We start from the raw sequence: 17,086 nt of genomic DNA, 5'->3' as shown, positions 1-17,086 counted from the left end.
AGACACAGAACTAATAGAAGTTATTTGGAGAGTTTGGGACACGTGATTGTTAGACTTTCCCACAAATACTGTGAATTTAAGTGAGAAACAGATAAAGTAAAAGACATGTAGACGGTTTTCAACAGATCAAATTATTTTTTTTAATGGACTATATGAATTTAGCCCAAGCCATATGTTTAAAAGCTCTCATTTTGGCCCTAACTTTTAAATTTATTAACCAAGAGAAGAGGGAAAAACAATTGTGTCTCACAAATGGCCTCTACCCTTTTGCTCTACAACTAGTTTTAGGATAATTTAAAATATGTGACAAGCTCTTGTTACCACTTTTTCAGACTGTGAAAAAAGGTGTAATTTTGTACTGTGCTACCACTGCTTATTTGCTGACATCCTGCCTACTTGGTGGTGGTGGTGGGGAGATTGATTGATTTAAGTACTACATATTAGGTTTGCTATGACTTAAACTTTAGTGGTCGTCAGTAATGATGAAATTTCCTCTTCCTTTCATCTTCTGTCATTCTTTTAGTGCTTTTTCGGTGCTGGTCACCCTGCTCAGTGCTTTCTACCATTTTGAAATATAATTCTCCCAACCTTTCAGATCTAGGTATTTAAAGTCTCATTTCACAAGTAAAGAAACTGAGGTTTATGAAAATCGGGTTTTCTGACATTCTTATCCAGGTGCATAGATATGAAAGCTTAATTCAATTAACCAGTTTTAAGGTTTAAAAAAAATAGAGAATTGGCATTAGGAAGGCTATTATTGTAAAACAAGAAAATAGCAAGAGTTGATGGGGAAGTGGAGAAATTGGAAACCTTATATGCAATTGGTGGGTCTGTAAAATGCTATAGCTGTTATGGAAAACAGTGTGACAGTTCCTCAAAAAAAATTAAAAGTAGAATTAATCCCACAGTGTCACTTCTGGGTATATTAACCTCCAAAGAATTGAAAGCAGGGTCTTGAAGAGAGATATTTGCACATCTGTGTTCATACCAGCATTATTCATAATAACTAAGAGGTGGAAGCAACCCCCAAATTAATTGACAGATGAATGGCTACATAAAATATGCTATAGACACACAATGGAATATTATGCAGCCTTAAAAAGGAAGAAAAATTTGACACATGTTACAACACAGGTGAACTTGAAGACATTATGCTAAGTGAAATAAGCCTATTACAAAAGGACAAACACTTACAGGAGGTACATAGTTTTCAGGGGCTGGGGGTAGGGGGAATGAGGTTCTATTATTTAATGGGTACAGAATTTCAGATGGGATGATGAAAAAGTTCTGGAGACAATTGGTGATGATGGCTGCACAGCAATGTGAATGTTCTTAATGCCCAGAATAATATACTTAATAAAATCTATCATCTTAACCATGTTATGTGTATGTTGCCATTAAAAAATACATTTAAAAACGAGGAAAAACTTGAATTGATTGGCTGTGAACTTTTCCTTCTGAAGAATTCCCTCCTGTGACATATTTCACAAATGAAGATATTCCAACACCCTCACAGATTGGTTGGAGAAGCAAGGGGTGGGAAGAGATCCAGACCTTGGGTTTGATTTTGCTAACCCTCAACTTGCTCCAAGTCTGCATTTTCTTTATCATGTCCAATTCAAAACAAGTGCACTTTTCTTAGGAACTGAATTCTCTGGAGGGTGATATCAGCATACTTTCACTCGAGTGTTTTTAGCAGCCTGAGAGGGAAAGCAAAACCAGAAATAACTTGGGGCTCACATTCAGATAGGTTAAGTGGATATTTCCAGAGTGAAACCTATAACCAGGAGCCCTGTGCTTCAGGTCTGTGCAGTGTTAGGGGTAGGTGGGTGGATCATCTGGTCTGTGTGGGTCAGCTGAAGGTTGTGGAATCTAGCCAGTGCTCACTTGGCTCTTGACCTACCTTACAGAAGCTCACAGGGTCCATTCTGTTCTACAGGGGAATACTCAGTGTGATAGCCCGGGAGCCTGTTGTCCTGTCTCTCAGCTTTACCACTGCTACAGTTCATTGGTGTTGTACTTGTGAAGATTGGACCCGGGTGTTTCTTGTTAGTCCACAGCTGTTTGAGTTGTCAGTGGGTGAGGTACCAGCAGTGTGGTGGTGATGAAGCCCACACATCCAGTGTGGAAGGATCCTTCTTCAGAGCCTGCTACTTGTAAGTGCTGGAAGTTCAGCAAAGGAGCACTGTGAGCATGTGGCAGAGACTGCCCTCATTTTGGGGGGAGTCAGGAGCGGATCCAGAGCTCTTCTAGTGATGATGATTAAAGAGAGACTTGGAGAGGTTTGCTTTGAGGACTCTGGACCTGGTTCTAATGATAGTGGGGATTTGTAACTTTTCTGTGGGAGGTGGGGTGGAAACTAGAGTCATTTCTCCTTATTGCCCCTTTAGGGTCACTTATTACTAATGGGTGGAAGCTAGAGTGGAATTTGGAAGACAATAGAGGAGGCCATCTCAGGTTCATGCCTGACAATGATGGCAACTATTCTAGTTGACCTGCCTGTGGAGGGCTACCTGCATACCAACAGCTTTATGTGCCTTATCCTCACTGTAGCTCTGTGAGCTGTAGTTGAGTGGCGTTCCTGGTGCCATTTTGTAAATGGGGACCTCCAAGATCAGGCTTAACAGTTTGTCTAAGTTTGAATAGCTCATGCTGAATGGATCTGGAATGGTCCGGGACTAGGTACTGGTAAGTAGGAACTGTTTTTATTCTCCCAATATCATCTTATCTCCTGGAATATGGTGTAGGAAGGTTGAAAAATGCTCTAAATGGGGATGGGGGGCATGTGGCAGTTATGTCTGGCTGGCTATCCCTACTTGGAATATATGACAGCCACTGCACATTATCATCCTATGCTGGCCTAAGTTTTGTTGAGGAATGGGTCATTTGGGGGCATTTACAAGTGCTGTGTGTGTCATTGCTTTTCTGGGTGGTGTTTGGGGGTGGTAGTGGGGTGTGGTGGCATAGGGTAGGGGTGGTGATAGAGTACATCATGTGACTCTGTTTAGAATAGCTGTGTGTGGATATTTACTGATGTGAACAGGTTTAGGCAATTCCTCAGGCATTTGGCTGGGGCATAAAGAACAGCCCGCAACCAGCAGAGTGCTTTTTATATCACGTGCAGTGAATGTGCTTGGCACTACGGCCAGTTTGACAATAAAGGCAACAAGACATTTAGAGCCATTAAAGAATCGTTTATGCCAGAGTACAAAAATGGACTTTTTGGATGCGTTGTGGGTCTGTTTCCTGCAGGCTGCTGCCAAACATTTGCCTGATGCACTCACAGTTAGGAAAGGTGGTTGGCAATTCTGTAGAGGAGTACGAAGCTGTATCATCTGCCTGCCTTGGTCCTCTTGTCATTTCATACGTTGGGATCAAAATAAAGGAAAACTGATAGGTAAGGAACACTGGCTCTTCTATTAGAGAAATTGCTTCTTGTTTCTAAATTTAAAAAATGAAATATATACATATAACTTTAAAAAGTTGGCAAAGCAACATAGAAGTATAAGGAAAGTGAAAATCTTCCTTTTTGCCCCAATTCTTCCTTCTTTCCTAGAGAAAGTTTCAATTTTCTTTCTTTCTGTCCCCCCCGCCCCACACACACACACTGGGGATTGAACCCAGGGGTGCTTAACCACTGAGCCATATCTCCAGCTCTTGTTTTCACTTTTTATTTTGAGACAGGGTCTCACTAAATTGCTTATGGCATTGCTAAGTTGCTTAGGCTGTCTTTGAACTTGCAATCCTCCTACCTAAGCCTTTAGAGCTGCTCAAGATTACAGGCATGTGCCACCGGGCCCAGCATGAAAGTTTCAATTTTCTGATTTGTATTTTTCCATGAATGTTCTGTGCAGATCCAAGTATCTTCTGTGTGTAAAATGCATACTGTTCTAAATTTTGCTCTTTTCCTTTCATAATTCTTCTTGGAGATAATTCTGTTTCAGCCCATGAAAATCTAATTGTTTTAATAAGTATATAATTTCAATCTATGGAAAGACCAGAATTTATTTGACGGGTCCCCTATTTGGACCTTAAAGCTTTTATAAACAACAGTGAGGGGAATATATTTATGTTCCTTATTTTCCATCTGCCTCCATATATCTGCAGAATAACTTCTATGTTTAGGTATACATACATTTAGAGGGGTTTACTCTTGGGCTTTGTAAAACTAGATTTTAAACATATACTGTGTGAACCACCCAGTCATCTTTTAGAAGTTAGCTTGATTAATGTGGTTTCCATTCCTCTTGCATTTGTGAAAATGTGCTGATTAAATATATCACATTCTATTGAAACATTTTCCCACAAAATCAAGGTATTTTAACCCAATTTTATTTCAGGGCAGTACAATTTAATCATTAATAAGTCACCCCCTCACAGAGACTTCACAGTCTTGATTCTGACCCCTGAGTACCCCATTACAATCTAAAAACTACTAGCTAACCACAGTGAGCACGGGGACCATTCACTTTGCTGGATGAGGAGCTTTGTAATTCTTGAGAACTGTGCTGAGTGTCTGTTAGTGGAAAGTCCTGAGCTTCGGAGGACCTGCAGCTGATTGTGGGTAAAGGATTGCATTGCTCTATTATTTCTTTTTATCTATCTATCTATTTATTTTTTTGAGTGTAATTCTTTCATAATTCTTCTTGGAGATAATTCTATATCAGCCCATGGAAATCTAATGGTGGGTACTGGGGATTGAACTCAGGAGCACTCAACCACTGAGCCCCAGCCCCACCCTATTTTGTATTTTATTTAGAGACAGGGTCTCACTGAGTTGCTTAGCACCTCGCTGTTGCTGAAGCTGGCTTTGATCTCCTGATCTTCCTATCTCAGCCTCTTGAGCCGCTGGGGTTACGGGCATGTGCACATTGCTTTATTTTTCACCTGCACAGTGGGTCATCAGTTCATGAGACATTTTTGTTTCAGCTTCATGCATGTTTACCAATCTGCTATTGAGGTCTTAAACTTATTACTAGTTTCAATAGATTTATGCAAATGTTGTTTGCTAGTTTTGACTGTCTTTCCAAAGTTTATCTTAGTGGGAGGGTGTGAGGGTATTTGAAAAACTGGTACTGGATTTTGTTGTTGTTTCCGACTTAGATATTCCAGCATGTCACCTGGAGTTTGGAACCTGGGCTTTTTTGCCACTTAATCCTCTGGACTATTGACATATTGTATTGATCCACTGTGGAAAACACAACGTAGAAAAACACCTGTGGGAAACACCTGGAAACCTCTAGGTATATTGCTATTAAGATTTTTTTTAACATCAGTTTTCAGATTATTTTGAAAGACAGTTTGTTAAAATGTCAATATCACTAATAAATGAACTCTACTTCTTTTAACTAATTATTTTTGTCAAGGCGATCTGATATAAGTGTAGTTACTAGGCTTTTGAAAATGCATGCCTGGGTTTCATAACTCAGTCTGGAGAGACCATGGAGTGGAATCACTCATTAATAATTAGGCCTGCACCAATATTAACATCATCTAAATTGTATTGAGCCACTGTTTATCAAATTGCTGCAGCTTACCTGAGTTCTTTCTGGATGAGGAAGCTGGAGAACTTAAACAGAGTACATAAGGGCCCACAGTTATTAGGAAGTCGAACCAGGACTTGCTCCAAAGCCCATACCATGTTCTCGTACCTTAGTCTCCACAAGAATTCTTTAAGGTCAGTAATTTTATTCCCATTTTACCTTTCAGAAACTCAAGGATCAGGATTAAATGATAGGTTTCACAGCAAATTAAGAACCATGTGGTCTGAAGCCTAGATTCCTCACAGGTGTTACTTGAGACAGACCCATAGGTGGGCCTGTCCCACACATTTGAGGATATTTAGCTTCCCTGGACTTTACCCTCTAAATATCAATAGGGACCTCAAGACTGTGCCCTCTCTTAGTTTGAATGTCTTTTACGAGGTGTCATATTTACATTTCTTAATTTCAAAGCTTATCTCTTAACATTACACTACATTTCCTTCCATAGCAATTTTTAAATCAACAGTAATCAAACTCAACTCTTGATCATAATTTGGAATACTTAGAATAAGTGGAATAATTGTAAATGTAAATCATTTTAATCCAGAATCAGAGATGAGAGCATCTCACCGGATTCCCTGATTTACAGATTTAACCAGCTCCTTTGTTCTGTCTTCAAGTCCCTGAGAGTAGAAGTAGAAGGCAGATTGTTAACTGACTGGATTCAGCCCACATCCTGAACTCAAGATTGGGGCCTTTTTTTTTATTACTGGTTGACTTCAGTTTAATGTATCTGACTGAGCCATGTTTGTTTGTTTCTTTCCTTCTCTCTCCCCCTCTCTTCCTCACTCTCTCTTTTGCAGTACTGGATATCTAACCCAGGGGCACTGTACCACTGACCTACCTTTATTAAAAAGGTACCCTGCTTAAAAAATTTTGAGACAGGATCTTTTTTCCTCCTCCTCCTCCTTCTCCCTTTTTTTTAAAATTGTTGATGGACTTTTATTTAATGAATTTATTTATATGTGGTGCTGAGAATTGAACCCAGTGCCTCACAGATTCTAGGCAACTGCTCTACCACTAAGCTGCAACCCCAGCCCCCGAGAAAGGATCTTTCTAAGTTGCCTAGGTTGGTCTCCAACTTGGCTATCCTCTGCCTCAGCCTTCTGAATCACTGGGATTACAGGTGTGCACCATTGGGCCTGGTGCCAAATTTGTTTTCTGATGAGTGATTTTGGCCTGTCAGAGGGAGAAGTTGGGAGGGTTGATGTAATTGAGTTGAAACAGCACACCATGAAACTTCAGAACCTGTTTGTGGATATTTTGGAAAAGATTTTTCAAACATGGTCTTATCCTTAAGCAGTTCTATCATACTGACAAACCTGATTGCCTACATAGGACTTGTCACTGGTACCTTAGCATGTATTTGGGAAGCAGGCTTCCCCAGAATTTAGTAGATGAAAATATATTGAATAATCTTATATATCCAAATCCTGAAAGTTCCCATAGAAGGAAAGAATTTTTGGTGAATGAAAAAATGTTACTATTTATAAGAGTACCCACTTGTTCGAGAGAATTTGTTGAATGTTTTTGCTGTGTGGAAGATAGTCTTACAAGTTCTGTGGATGAATGGATGTAGATTTTTGCCTGTTGTTTCTGGTGTTGTTGGTTTTCACATCCTTTCTGATTGTCAGTGAAAGGTAATTATAAAAGATGACTTTCTAGACCTAAAAAGAGCATGCTACAGGGACACTGCTACATCGATGTTCATAGCAGCACAGTTCACAATAGCAAGACTGTGGAACCAACCTAGATGCCCTTCAATAGATGAATGGATAAAAAAAAATGTGGCATTTATACACAATGGAGTATTACTCTGCATTAAAAAATGACAAAATCATAGAATTTACAGGGAAATGGATGGCATTAGAGCAGATTATGCTAAGTGAAGCTAGCCAATCCCTAAAAAACAAATGCCAAATGTCTTCTTTGATATAAGGAAAGTAACTAAGAACAGAGTAGGGATGAAGAGCAGGAGAAGAAGATTAACATTTAACAGGGATGAGAGGTGGGAGGGAAAGGGAGAGAGAAGGGAAATTGCATGGTAATGGAAGGAGACCCTCAGGGTTATACAGTGGAGGGGGTAGAGGGAGAGGTGGGGAGGGGGGAGGGTGGAGGATGGGAAAGGCAGCGGAGCACAACAGACACTAGTATGGCAATTTGTAAATCAATGGATGTGTAACTGATGTGATTCTGCAATCTGTGTATGGGGTGAAGGTGGGAGTTCATAACCCACTTGAATCAAAGTGTGGAATATGATATGTCAAGAAATTTGTAATGTTTTGAACAACCCACAATAAAAAATTAAAAAAAATAAAATAAAATAAAAGATGACTTTCTTACATCTACTTAGGTAACTAGAACACTCTTTGTCCACTTTCAGGGTTAAAGGCTAGTTCTGGTAAAATACCTTCTTTTCCTCACAACATCAGTCCCACTTGTTTAATAGTGTGCCTATCAAATATGAAATGTATTTTGGAACAGATTTAATAAAGAAGTTGATTCATTATTGAGGGAAGGTCACCAAACAATTATAATCTTTTTAAGAAGCATCTTTAATCTCATGGAGTTGGTGGGGCATGAAATTGGGTCACAGTGAATCAGTTAAACTGCAGTATGGGGAAACTGTGACCAATGAAGAAATGTCTTGTGATGAACAATAGGAGAGCATTTTGCAGGCTTTGGAGTAAACCACCTCCAAGCCCCCAAATAAAGATTTGGGGGTGTTGGCGGGATATGTGTTTCTTACTGACAGTGGGAAAGACTAGTTCACTAAAACTGTAATACATTTTCATAAGTGATCAAAAATCAGAGATGTTTTGAAATCACCTAATTCAAAATAATTGTCTTTTTTATTCTTGTATAGGGAATGGGAATGTAACCTGGGAAAATGTGTTTGAATTGTTAACTCACTTTGTAAACATCTAGGTCAAGAGTTATTTTATCTCTCTTTTAAGATCATGAGGGAGAGACCACTGATTTAAAGTCCTGATGTTGGGAATTTCTTAAATAAAGCAAACAATAGATTTAGGATATCTCCTGGAGTTGTTCATTCTGATTTCTGTATATATCATCTTTACCCATAACTGTAGTCCATTACAGTAATTTGTAATCATAAAAACTTTTTTTGTATGTGTGATATTAGGGATTGAACCCAGGGCCTTGTGCATCCCAGGCAAGAACTCCACCACTGAGTAATTGATAATTTTAATGATAATCTTGATTCATGAAGACCATATGTAAATTGGGTTCAGGGGTTCTTGTTTAAAAAATCAGAAAGTATGGCAAAATATATTTAAGGAGATGGGAAAACTTTTAGGATACACTATTAGTACAAATAACTTGTGAAAATTTATGCATATGTGCACTTAATTTAGTAAAACCCAAATATGTTTCCCAGAAGTTTTTAGAAAAATCACTCCATAAAACAGTAATCCGGCCATATTCCCCCCACCAAAAAAAAAAAAAAAAAAAAGCGGGGGGGGGGGGGGGATAAAGACAGTGACAAAAATGTAGAATAGGGCTGGGCACAGTGGCACACACCTGTGATCCCAGTGGCTGGGGGGTGGGGTGGTGAGACAGCAAAAAACAACTCAGTGAGACCCTGTCTTTGAATACAAAACAGGACTGGGGATATGGCTCAGTGGTCAAGTGCCCCTGAGTTCAATTCCCAGTACTCCTCACCCCGAAATGTAGAATAATAGCTAATAGTTTTATACCCTAGAAATATGTTCATATGTTGTGACATGGAAAATATAAAACAGTAAATATAGTCCTGAAGGATATAGAAGATTAGTATATAGAATATAGCAAAGTATGCAAGCAAATAAATAAAAATTATACAGAATGTAATCAAGCATTTATTTAACAATATGTGTTGGGTACAGTTCTTTAAGATACACATTAGGGAATCAAAGAGCCACTTCTGGTGCTGGTCTCAAAGACTAGAAAGAAATTATTCAAAATGGTAGGTGCTTCTTACCAAGGATAAGGTTATCAGTATTTTTTTTCCCCAGGAATGTTTTTATTTTCTAAATATTGTTCCAAGAACTTTTGCTTTTGCAAACAGGGGTGAAGTAAGGCAGGGGAATGTATAATATGTTCTAGAAAGATTTTTCAATTACCAAAAGAGAAAATAAAATATCCAGGCCAGAAAGTTACTTTTTTTTTCACTTATATAAGTCCAATATACTGTTAAATAACTGAACCACTTGAGGATTTCTGTCTTAACCTCCTGAGGGGCACGATGCTTTGTAAACCTTGACTGCTGCTGCTTTAACCATACGGATTTAGTTCATCATGGCAGTGAGTGAATGTAAGAATGATTCTTGTGTAGATTCAGAGAGTCAGGTGAAGCTTTTTTTTGGTCCCTGGCTGACCTATATGGACACTTATTTTTTAGCTGAGAAATACATGCAGTGGAGGGAACCCAAGAGCCTAGTTAAGTGCATCAGTTTCTTTAGGACATTAATTTGCTTTAGAGTTCTGAGAAATAAGAGCTTGTGAATTGTTGGAGATTCATAGCAGCCATCAGCATATTCAAGGCTTTGAGACATTTTTGGAGCAAAGAAAAAAAGGTAATTGCAGCCAAAGGAGGGGTTTCAATGGGACATGACTGACATCTAGGAAGGGATGGGCAGGGAGGAGAGAATGGCAATTGAAGAGGGGGAAGGAGTGACCAAGGTGACTCCCAGCCAGTTCCAGGAGTTTGTGAAACCTTCACTTCTCCAAACTAACTATGTGGTTGCAACAGGGTCAGTTTTACATATTCATGAAGGTTGACATTGCTTCTGTTGGGATGAATTTTTGTAACTTTGAAAAGTTGTGTTTAAAATCACACTTTTTCTAAATTACACAAACAGATCCCTTTCAAGTCTCAGTAGGGGATTGTTACTTGCAAGAATATTTGTAATTTCAACTGTGTAAATCCGTTGTGTAAATGTATTTCATGCATTATGTTTACTTATATCAAGAAACTCCTCTGTTGAATTTTCAGTTGATGGGTTTTCTTATTTAGAAAAAATTAATGATATAATTAACCTCCTACTATTTGTTTCTGTAAAGAGAAATCTATTTCTTTTTAATGTTTGTACTATTTCCTTTCAAAGAAATCTTATCAAGATCTGAGTAGAAAAATCATAAGCCCTTATTTTGAGAAGTTTAAAGGTCTGGAGGAAATTAAAGGAGAATTTGAGGAACTGGGCAAAGAAAATCCAAGAACCCTGAAATTATCAGTAGATAACAGAATTAATTGATGTCCAGAGAATAATAAAATGTAGTATTTGGGGTTATCTTTTATTCCAGGCATCTCTACTGGACAAAGTTTATTTTCAGTGCTGTGGACAATTGCTTTGAACTTCTGCCAGTGACAGAGTCAGTCAGAGGTGCAGAGCCTTAGTGACTCAGATAATCCCCACAGGCCCCTCCAGATAATGTCTAGCACACCACTGAAAGGACACTTTGGAGTCTCTTGCTCATTTCCAAGTCCCGGACAGTTTTTCCTGATATTCTTTAAAAACTATTTCTTGAGCAATTTCATTCACTGAATGGTTACAGTTTTAGACTCTGACATAAATGCTCTTTTTATTTATGTTAAAAATATCAAGAATATTCCAGATAGGTATTTGGAGTTCCGGTGTCTTGTATTGCTACCATGGCCTTCACCCCGAAAGTGGAGTACTGAAAATATTATAGTTAAGGTTGTAGGCACTATTTCTTCTCATCTAAATATCTCCTCTAATGACTAATTGAATAACACTCTCTGCTGTTTAGTTTCTTTAAACTAAGGGAGAGGCAGGACATTCAGTATAAGTATGTATTTTTAATGAAAAAAATGTAGAAATAAAACAGTATGAGAAATTCTAATTTTCTGTGTACATATAGCTGAAATGAGACAGCCTGGGAACTGATTTATTTAAGAATATTTATGTGCAATGCCCATTGTAAAAATCCCAGCAACTTGAGTGGCTTGATCCCAAGTTACAGGACAGACTGAGTGACATAGCAACATGCTGTCTCAGAATGAAAAAAAAGGGGGTTGGGGATATAGCTCAGTGGGATAGTGCTACTGGTTTAATACCCAGTACCACACATGCACACCTCCCCCCACACCAAAAAATTTTTAGTGGGAAAATTTGTTAGTTTTAATTATGAATTTAATATTTAATAGGATGAAATTTTGTTTCTTGTCATATGACAGCCCATATAGTAACAAATATTTTCCAGTACTGCCCCTCAAACTGTCATTTACTTTGTGAAGGAATTGATACATCAGATGCTATCTATACTGGGACTATAAACTAGAGATAATTTAGAGACATTCTCAAAAATTGACTTCTTACTATCAGTGAGAACCCTGAGGAAAGAAATTGAAAAGTGATAAATGCATTTCTTTAAAAGCTATACCTCTGATGTCTTACTAAGTGAAATAAGCGATTTCCTCCGTTTATCTAAAAGAAGGTAATTATTTCTTAAAGAAACATGTCTTTCTATAAAAATTTAACGTAGGTTACTGTCATAAACTTCGGTGGTGGTTGTTATTGTTATTGTTACAAGTCAGCTGAGTTTCACTTGAGAAAAGGTAGGAGGTAAGGATGTCTCAAAACTCCCAGGTTAGGAACCCACTGGGCTCCAATTCTAGATCCTGCTGTGTGTGGCAGAGACATCTGACTGGTGACTTCCTTTAGAGTTTCTTGATTTCCATTCTTGAGGCAAAGAATTAGATTGGTTGAGTCTATCATTTTAGCCATAGGCTCCTGGCCAGTTTCAATAACTTTCTTTGGGTTAGACTTTCCTTCACATCCAATCAACTGTGTGTGTGTGTGTGTGTGTGTGTGTGTTTGTGTCAAGTGATACAGAAATGGCAGTTAAAAGATAACTTGACTAGAGGTTGTGGCAGAATCCCCAGAAAAGGGAGTAGTTGAAGAGATACCTGAAATGTGTGTCTGGTACAAATCCAATTTGAATAAGTTAGTTGATTCTTGCTTAAAAACATTTTCATTAATCTACCTTGGAATTATGTTTATGCACACACCCATAGCCCCTTATTTTTTGCCAGTGCTAGGAATTGAACTCAGGACCTTGTACATGCTTAACATGGATTCTACCTCTGAACTTCTTCCCCAGGCCTCAGATTTTGTATTTTAGTTTGTTTTTATATTGGGCTATACTTGGAATTTCTTATGGGTCCATCTTATTATTTGCTTGCTAAATTTTGCCTCTTTTAGAAATACAAAAGGCAGTTTTTGTGACTTTCAAAGTTTATTATGGTGACTTGTTTTGAATTTTCTTTTGAAGTTATAAGGTTACTTCAAAGTATTTTACAAGTATTTGAAATTGCAAAGTTCTCATTGTTCAATGAGTTCCGTTAATTTCCAGTAAATACCTATTCTTCTCCATATTTAAAAATAATCCAGACTCAAAAGGCAAGGCACTTAGTTTTCAAGTTATTAAATCACTGCACTATATGCGGTGTGTTTGGGATGTTACATGACTTGTGCTTGTGAGACATAGTATTACTATTTCAAGAAGAGGCTACTTAGATTATGGTAGATTAAACAGTGTAGAGAATTATTTTTAAAAATTAATGGTGATTAATCCTTCTTAGGTTAAAAAATTATTTTTGGTAGAGGAAAAAGATTATAAAATGGGCTGGGCATGGTGGCACATGCCTGTAATCCCAAAGGCTTGAGAGGCTGAGGCAGGAGAATCACCAGTTCAAAGCCAGCCTCAGTAATTTATTGAGTCCCTAAGCAAATTGGCAAGACCCTGTCTCAAAATAAAATATAAAGCAAAAGGGCCGGAGATTGGCTCAGTGGTTAAGCGCCCCTGAGTTCAATCCCTTATTAAAACAAACAAACAAGTACTATAAAATGGACGGTACATTTTCAAATGTAATATGAAACGAATTACTTACTTACCAATCCAAAGTTTATTGGTGCACATGTAATATTTTGAGAATAAAGTTTTATTATGTCAGAAAAGATTGTGTGGACAATTTCTCCATTATTGCAAACATATTTCTATGGCTTGCTGTAGGCCAGGTGATGGGCATGGATTAACAGTGTGGGGACAAATCGTGGGAGGACATTACAGGGAACTGTAGGAGCAAACATCTAGTAATGCAGTTTGTCTCTTGAGGTGGGTAGTAATGAAGTGTTGAAAAGAATAACTGAATGTGGCAAGTAAAGATGATTTTATGGTTAACTGAGAATCTTGATTTGATATAATTGGTAATGGACAAATGCATATGTTTTTACTGGGTGCTTTTGCCCTTAAGAAGCTATGGTTGATAACATGAGGAAGATCATTTTGGCACAACTATGGTAGGGATTTAAAAACAGCCCAAAATGCTGTTATTAAATTGGAGGCAGGGCATTGCCCAAGTGGCCCTCATTGACAAGACCTGTGATGTTTGAAAACTACTTCTTCAACTTGTAAAAGTTCTAGGAACCTCAGTCGCATGTGGGGCAGCTTGTGAAAGTTAAATTAGGGTTTGAGATTTGTCTCTGGAGGGGAAGGTGTAATTTGAAAATTAGTTTGAATTTAAAAAACACTTTTTGTTTGAAGTATTCTGTTCTGTGTCCCATATGCTTCAGTTATCACCAGTGAACCAACTGGGAAAGGTATTTGGCAGTCTCACAGGCTCGTGTGATGGGTTCAAATGAGATGCACAAAATATGTAGGGATTGTGTCTGTCCCCTAACATGGAAGGGGATGTGTTAGTTGATGTTGTTATTTATCATAGCGAATGGAAATGTGATTACTGGGTGTGCTGTTTTTTTCTGTGCTAAACCTTGAGTCCCTTCAGGGAAGCTGCACTTCTACCTTGATGCCCAATAAATGTTGGTGGAATGAGGGCATAAAGTCCCTTATCTTTCCTCAGCACTTGGTCACTTTTGGTGGGAAGAGAGAGGACCCAATGTTTACTTTGAGGTCACACTCAAAACTGGATTTATTTCCACACTTTTACTGATTCTATTTTGTTCCCCAAAATTTAAATTTCCCATTTCCTGAAGCATAGTTGTCAGTATTTAGAGTAACTACCTCCTTAAGTTGTGTGGTATCTTTCTCTGGAATTAATTCTCCCAGATTCTCTCATTCATCCCCCACATTTAGTAGATGGCAATTTGTAAAATCTGTCCTTTTCTGCTGGGCAGCCTGTCCAAAACTCCTCTACTCAAGTGCCCTTACAGAGGAAAAGGAAAAGGAAAAGCTGCTTCAGAGGCAAGCTGAGAACTTGATAAGCTCCCAGGGTAGTTATAGATGACCTTTTATGTTTTGTATTTTGTTTTATGTTTTGGCCAAGCCCCTCAGAGAAAAGAGCTCTGTGAGTCACCTAACAGAATCCTGATGGGCTCTAAGTTCCGGCAGGCTTGAGGAAGGGCTGGGAGAAGACATCCAACTTTTCCCTTGTATTATTCTTTGAATCTGGAAAAAGTAAGAATGCAGCAGAGTGAAGGACAGATTTAGGCTTTCCTTGAGGGTAATGGAAAGTCATTCTCCTTTGTGAGGAGAGTTGGAACCAGCTGCCAGCAAGAGGAAGCCTCCTGGGTGACTTTGGCAAGAGACTGCAACTTTCAGTCCCCAAAGCTGAGACCATGCCCAAGGCTTTCCAGTGACTCGCCAGATAGTCAATGTTCTTCTCCAAGCAGAGGAAAGGAAGGGATGGATCAATGAAACTGTCTTTACTAAGAGTTAGACATTAAAGGAAGAAGATGCAAGCTTTGTATAAAAGAAGAAAACACCAGCTTTGTACCTTAGATTTTATATTCTTTTGAGTCAGGCTCTAATTTGCATAACACTCTGTTTATAAGTAAGAATGAGAAGGTTTTCAGTGTGTTTTATTATTCTAATAAAGTACAGTTTTAATGGAAAAATATTATTAAATTGATCTTGTGCTGTTACTGGTCTCTCGGTATTATTCATGTCTAATTACATGCCATCTTCCCCTGAGAAGAAGTAACTGAACTATAATAACTAGGTCAGGACATGGCTGTCAAAAATGAAGCATGCCTGCTGCGATTTCCACGTCACACATCCATGGCACACAGTGGCAACACAATGGCAGCTGATTTGAGCACTTTCAGTGTTGCTTCTGGGCAGCCACCACCAATCAATCAGTCTCAATCAATCAATCAATCAATCAGTCATGTTGACCTCTAAGATGAAACTTTTGCCCTCCATCATTTAAGAGGAAGTAATCAGCATCGAAAGGGCTGGCCCTCCAGATGCAAATTTGTAAAATGGGAATTTGCCAGTGCTTTGTAGAATGTTGGGAACTTTAATCTTTTCTCTCCTCAGCCTTGGTGCTTAAGCCCATTCATTTTTACCCTTGGAAACTTCTACTCCAGTGTGTTTTTCTTGAAAGCAAGTCACCAGCAATAAACACATAGAAATTCAAAGATTGCTACGCCAGATTTTTTTTCAGATTAGGAGAAGGGCACCAGATTGTGCCCTGTCCCTCCATCAATATTCTTCTGAATGTCATTGCATTTATGTCTACAAAGATTTTCACCTCACTTTTTACTCAGTCCTGATTGAAACTTTAGAGCTATGGCCTTCTAATTTAGGATGTTTTTTTCCCCAGAAGCTCTATCATGCATGGTATGCATAGTTAACTTGCTCATTCATACAGTCCTTGAAAAAACTTTTATCTTCACGAAATGTATCCATTGAAAAGCAAGCCCACAGCTTTCACTATGCATTCCCTGTGCTAGATCCCATATATGGAAGATCACCAGAGTGCTCTCAGCTGCTTTAGCAGTTATCTAATCTATAAGGCCTATTTTTGTTCCCTGTCCTCAAGCCACTTGCTAAGAAAATACTTCTTCCACTTCACAGAAGGAAGGGATGTCAATATCCTTTACTTGTGATGATCGCAGAAACAATTTGGAACTAGAAAATAGTGAAAGGACCACTAAATGCTTTGAAATTGAGGAGAACATTCCAGTACATTCATCATTAAGTCAGAACTGACTTACTTGTACAACATTGTACCCTGAAGGAATTTGTCAGACTTGATTTGGAACCCTGTCCCACCTTCTCAAAGTGCAACCTTGATTTTTTATCTTAGACATGTTATATCATCTTTGAGCCTAGTGTGTGTGTCTGATTGAGTTGGGGTTTCAACCTTTTCACTCCCTCCCCCAGTATTCTTGTAGGACTACATGGAGAGAGGTATTTGATGACTCCTGACAGTCATAGTTGTTGTCACTGAGATACTATTTTGTATTTACCAATGAGAATACAGGAAGACCTTATTGACAGCTAAATGTCTTTGATGTGTCCTGTTGTCTTTAAATAAGATATATTTGTCTTATTTTACTCTCTCTCTCTCTCTCTGTCAAGGGCAGAATGGAAAGTTCCCTTTTTGAATTGCGTTCCCATTTTGGCCCTGCTTTTTGAAAATACTTATGATGGAAATTAAATAGCCTTGTGGGTTTGTCATGTTGGTGGAAGGTGGCGTTTTCAATAACTCTGGTGGTAATTTGCCTCTCTGCATTTGTGACTATCTCTGAGGGCCATCATGTTCTTTTGGTGTC

At 38.4% G+C, this 17,086-nt stretch overlaps 1 protein-coding gene across 14 annotated transcripts in view; it reads left to right on the top strand.

The window, feature by feature from the left end:
• Sgms1 (sphingomyelin synthase 1) overlaps positions 1-17,086 on the top strand; it is a 295,435-nt gene that overhangs the window by 138,287 nt on the left and 140,062 nt on the right. For 2 of the 14 annotated variants that reach the window (XM_058583223.1, XM_058583227.1), the window contains one exon: positions 5,104-5,243. The exons of 8 other annotated variants lie outside the window; for them this stretch is intronic. The gene's annotated coding sequence lies outside the window, so the exon portion shown is untranslated. Of the gene's footprint in view, positions 1-1,791; positions 2,157-3,252; positions 3,398-5,103; positions 5,244-17,086 lie in introns of those variants that run through there. 4 more of the 14 variants (XM_058583225.1, XM_046456770.2, XM_058583224.1 and 1 more) reach the window with 4 other exon arrangements.

Source organism: Marmota monax, unplaced genomic scaffold (genome assembly GCF_021218885.2).
Source record: "Marmota monax isolate L192 unplaced genomic scaffold, Marmota_monax_Labrador192_F-V1.1 WCK01_AAM20220418_F8-fsc00166, whole genome shotgun sequence".
In the NCBI taxonomy this organism is placed as follows: Eukaryota; Metazoa; Chordata; class Mammalia; order Rodentia; family Sciuridae; genus Marmota; species Marmota monax.
This window is presented reverse-complemented; position numbering and strand designations above follow the sequence as displayed.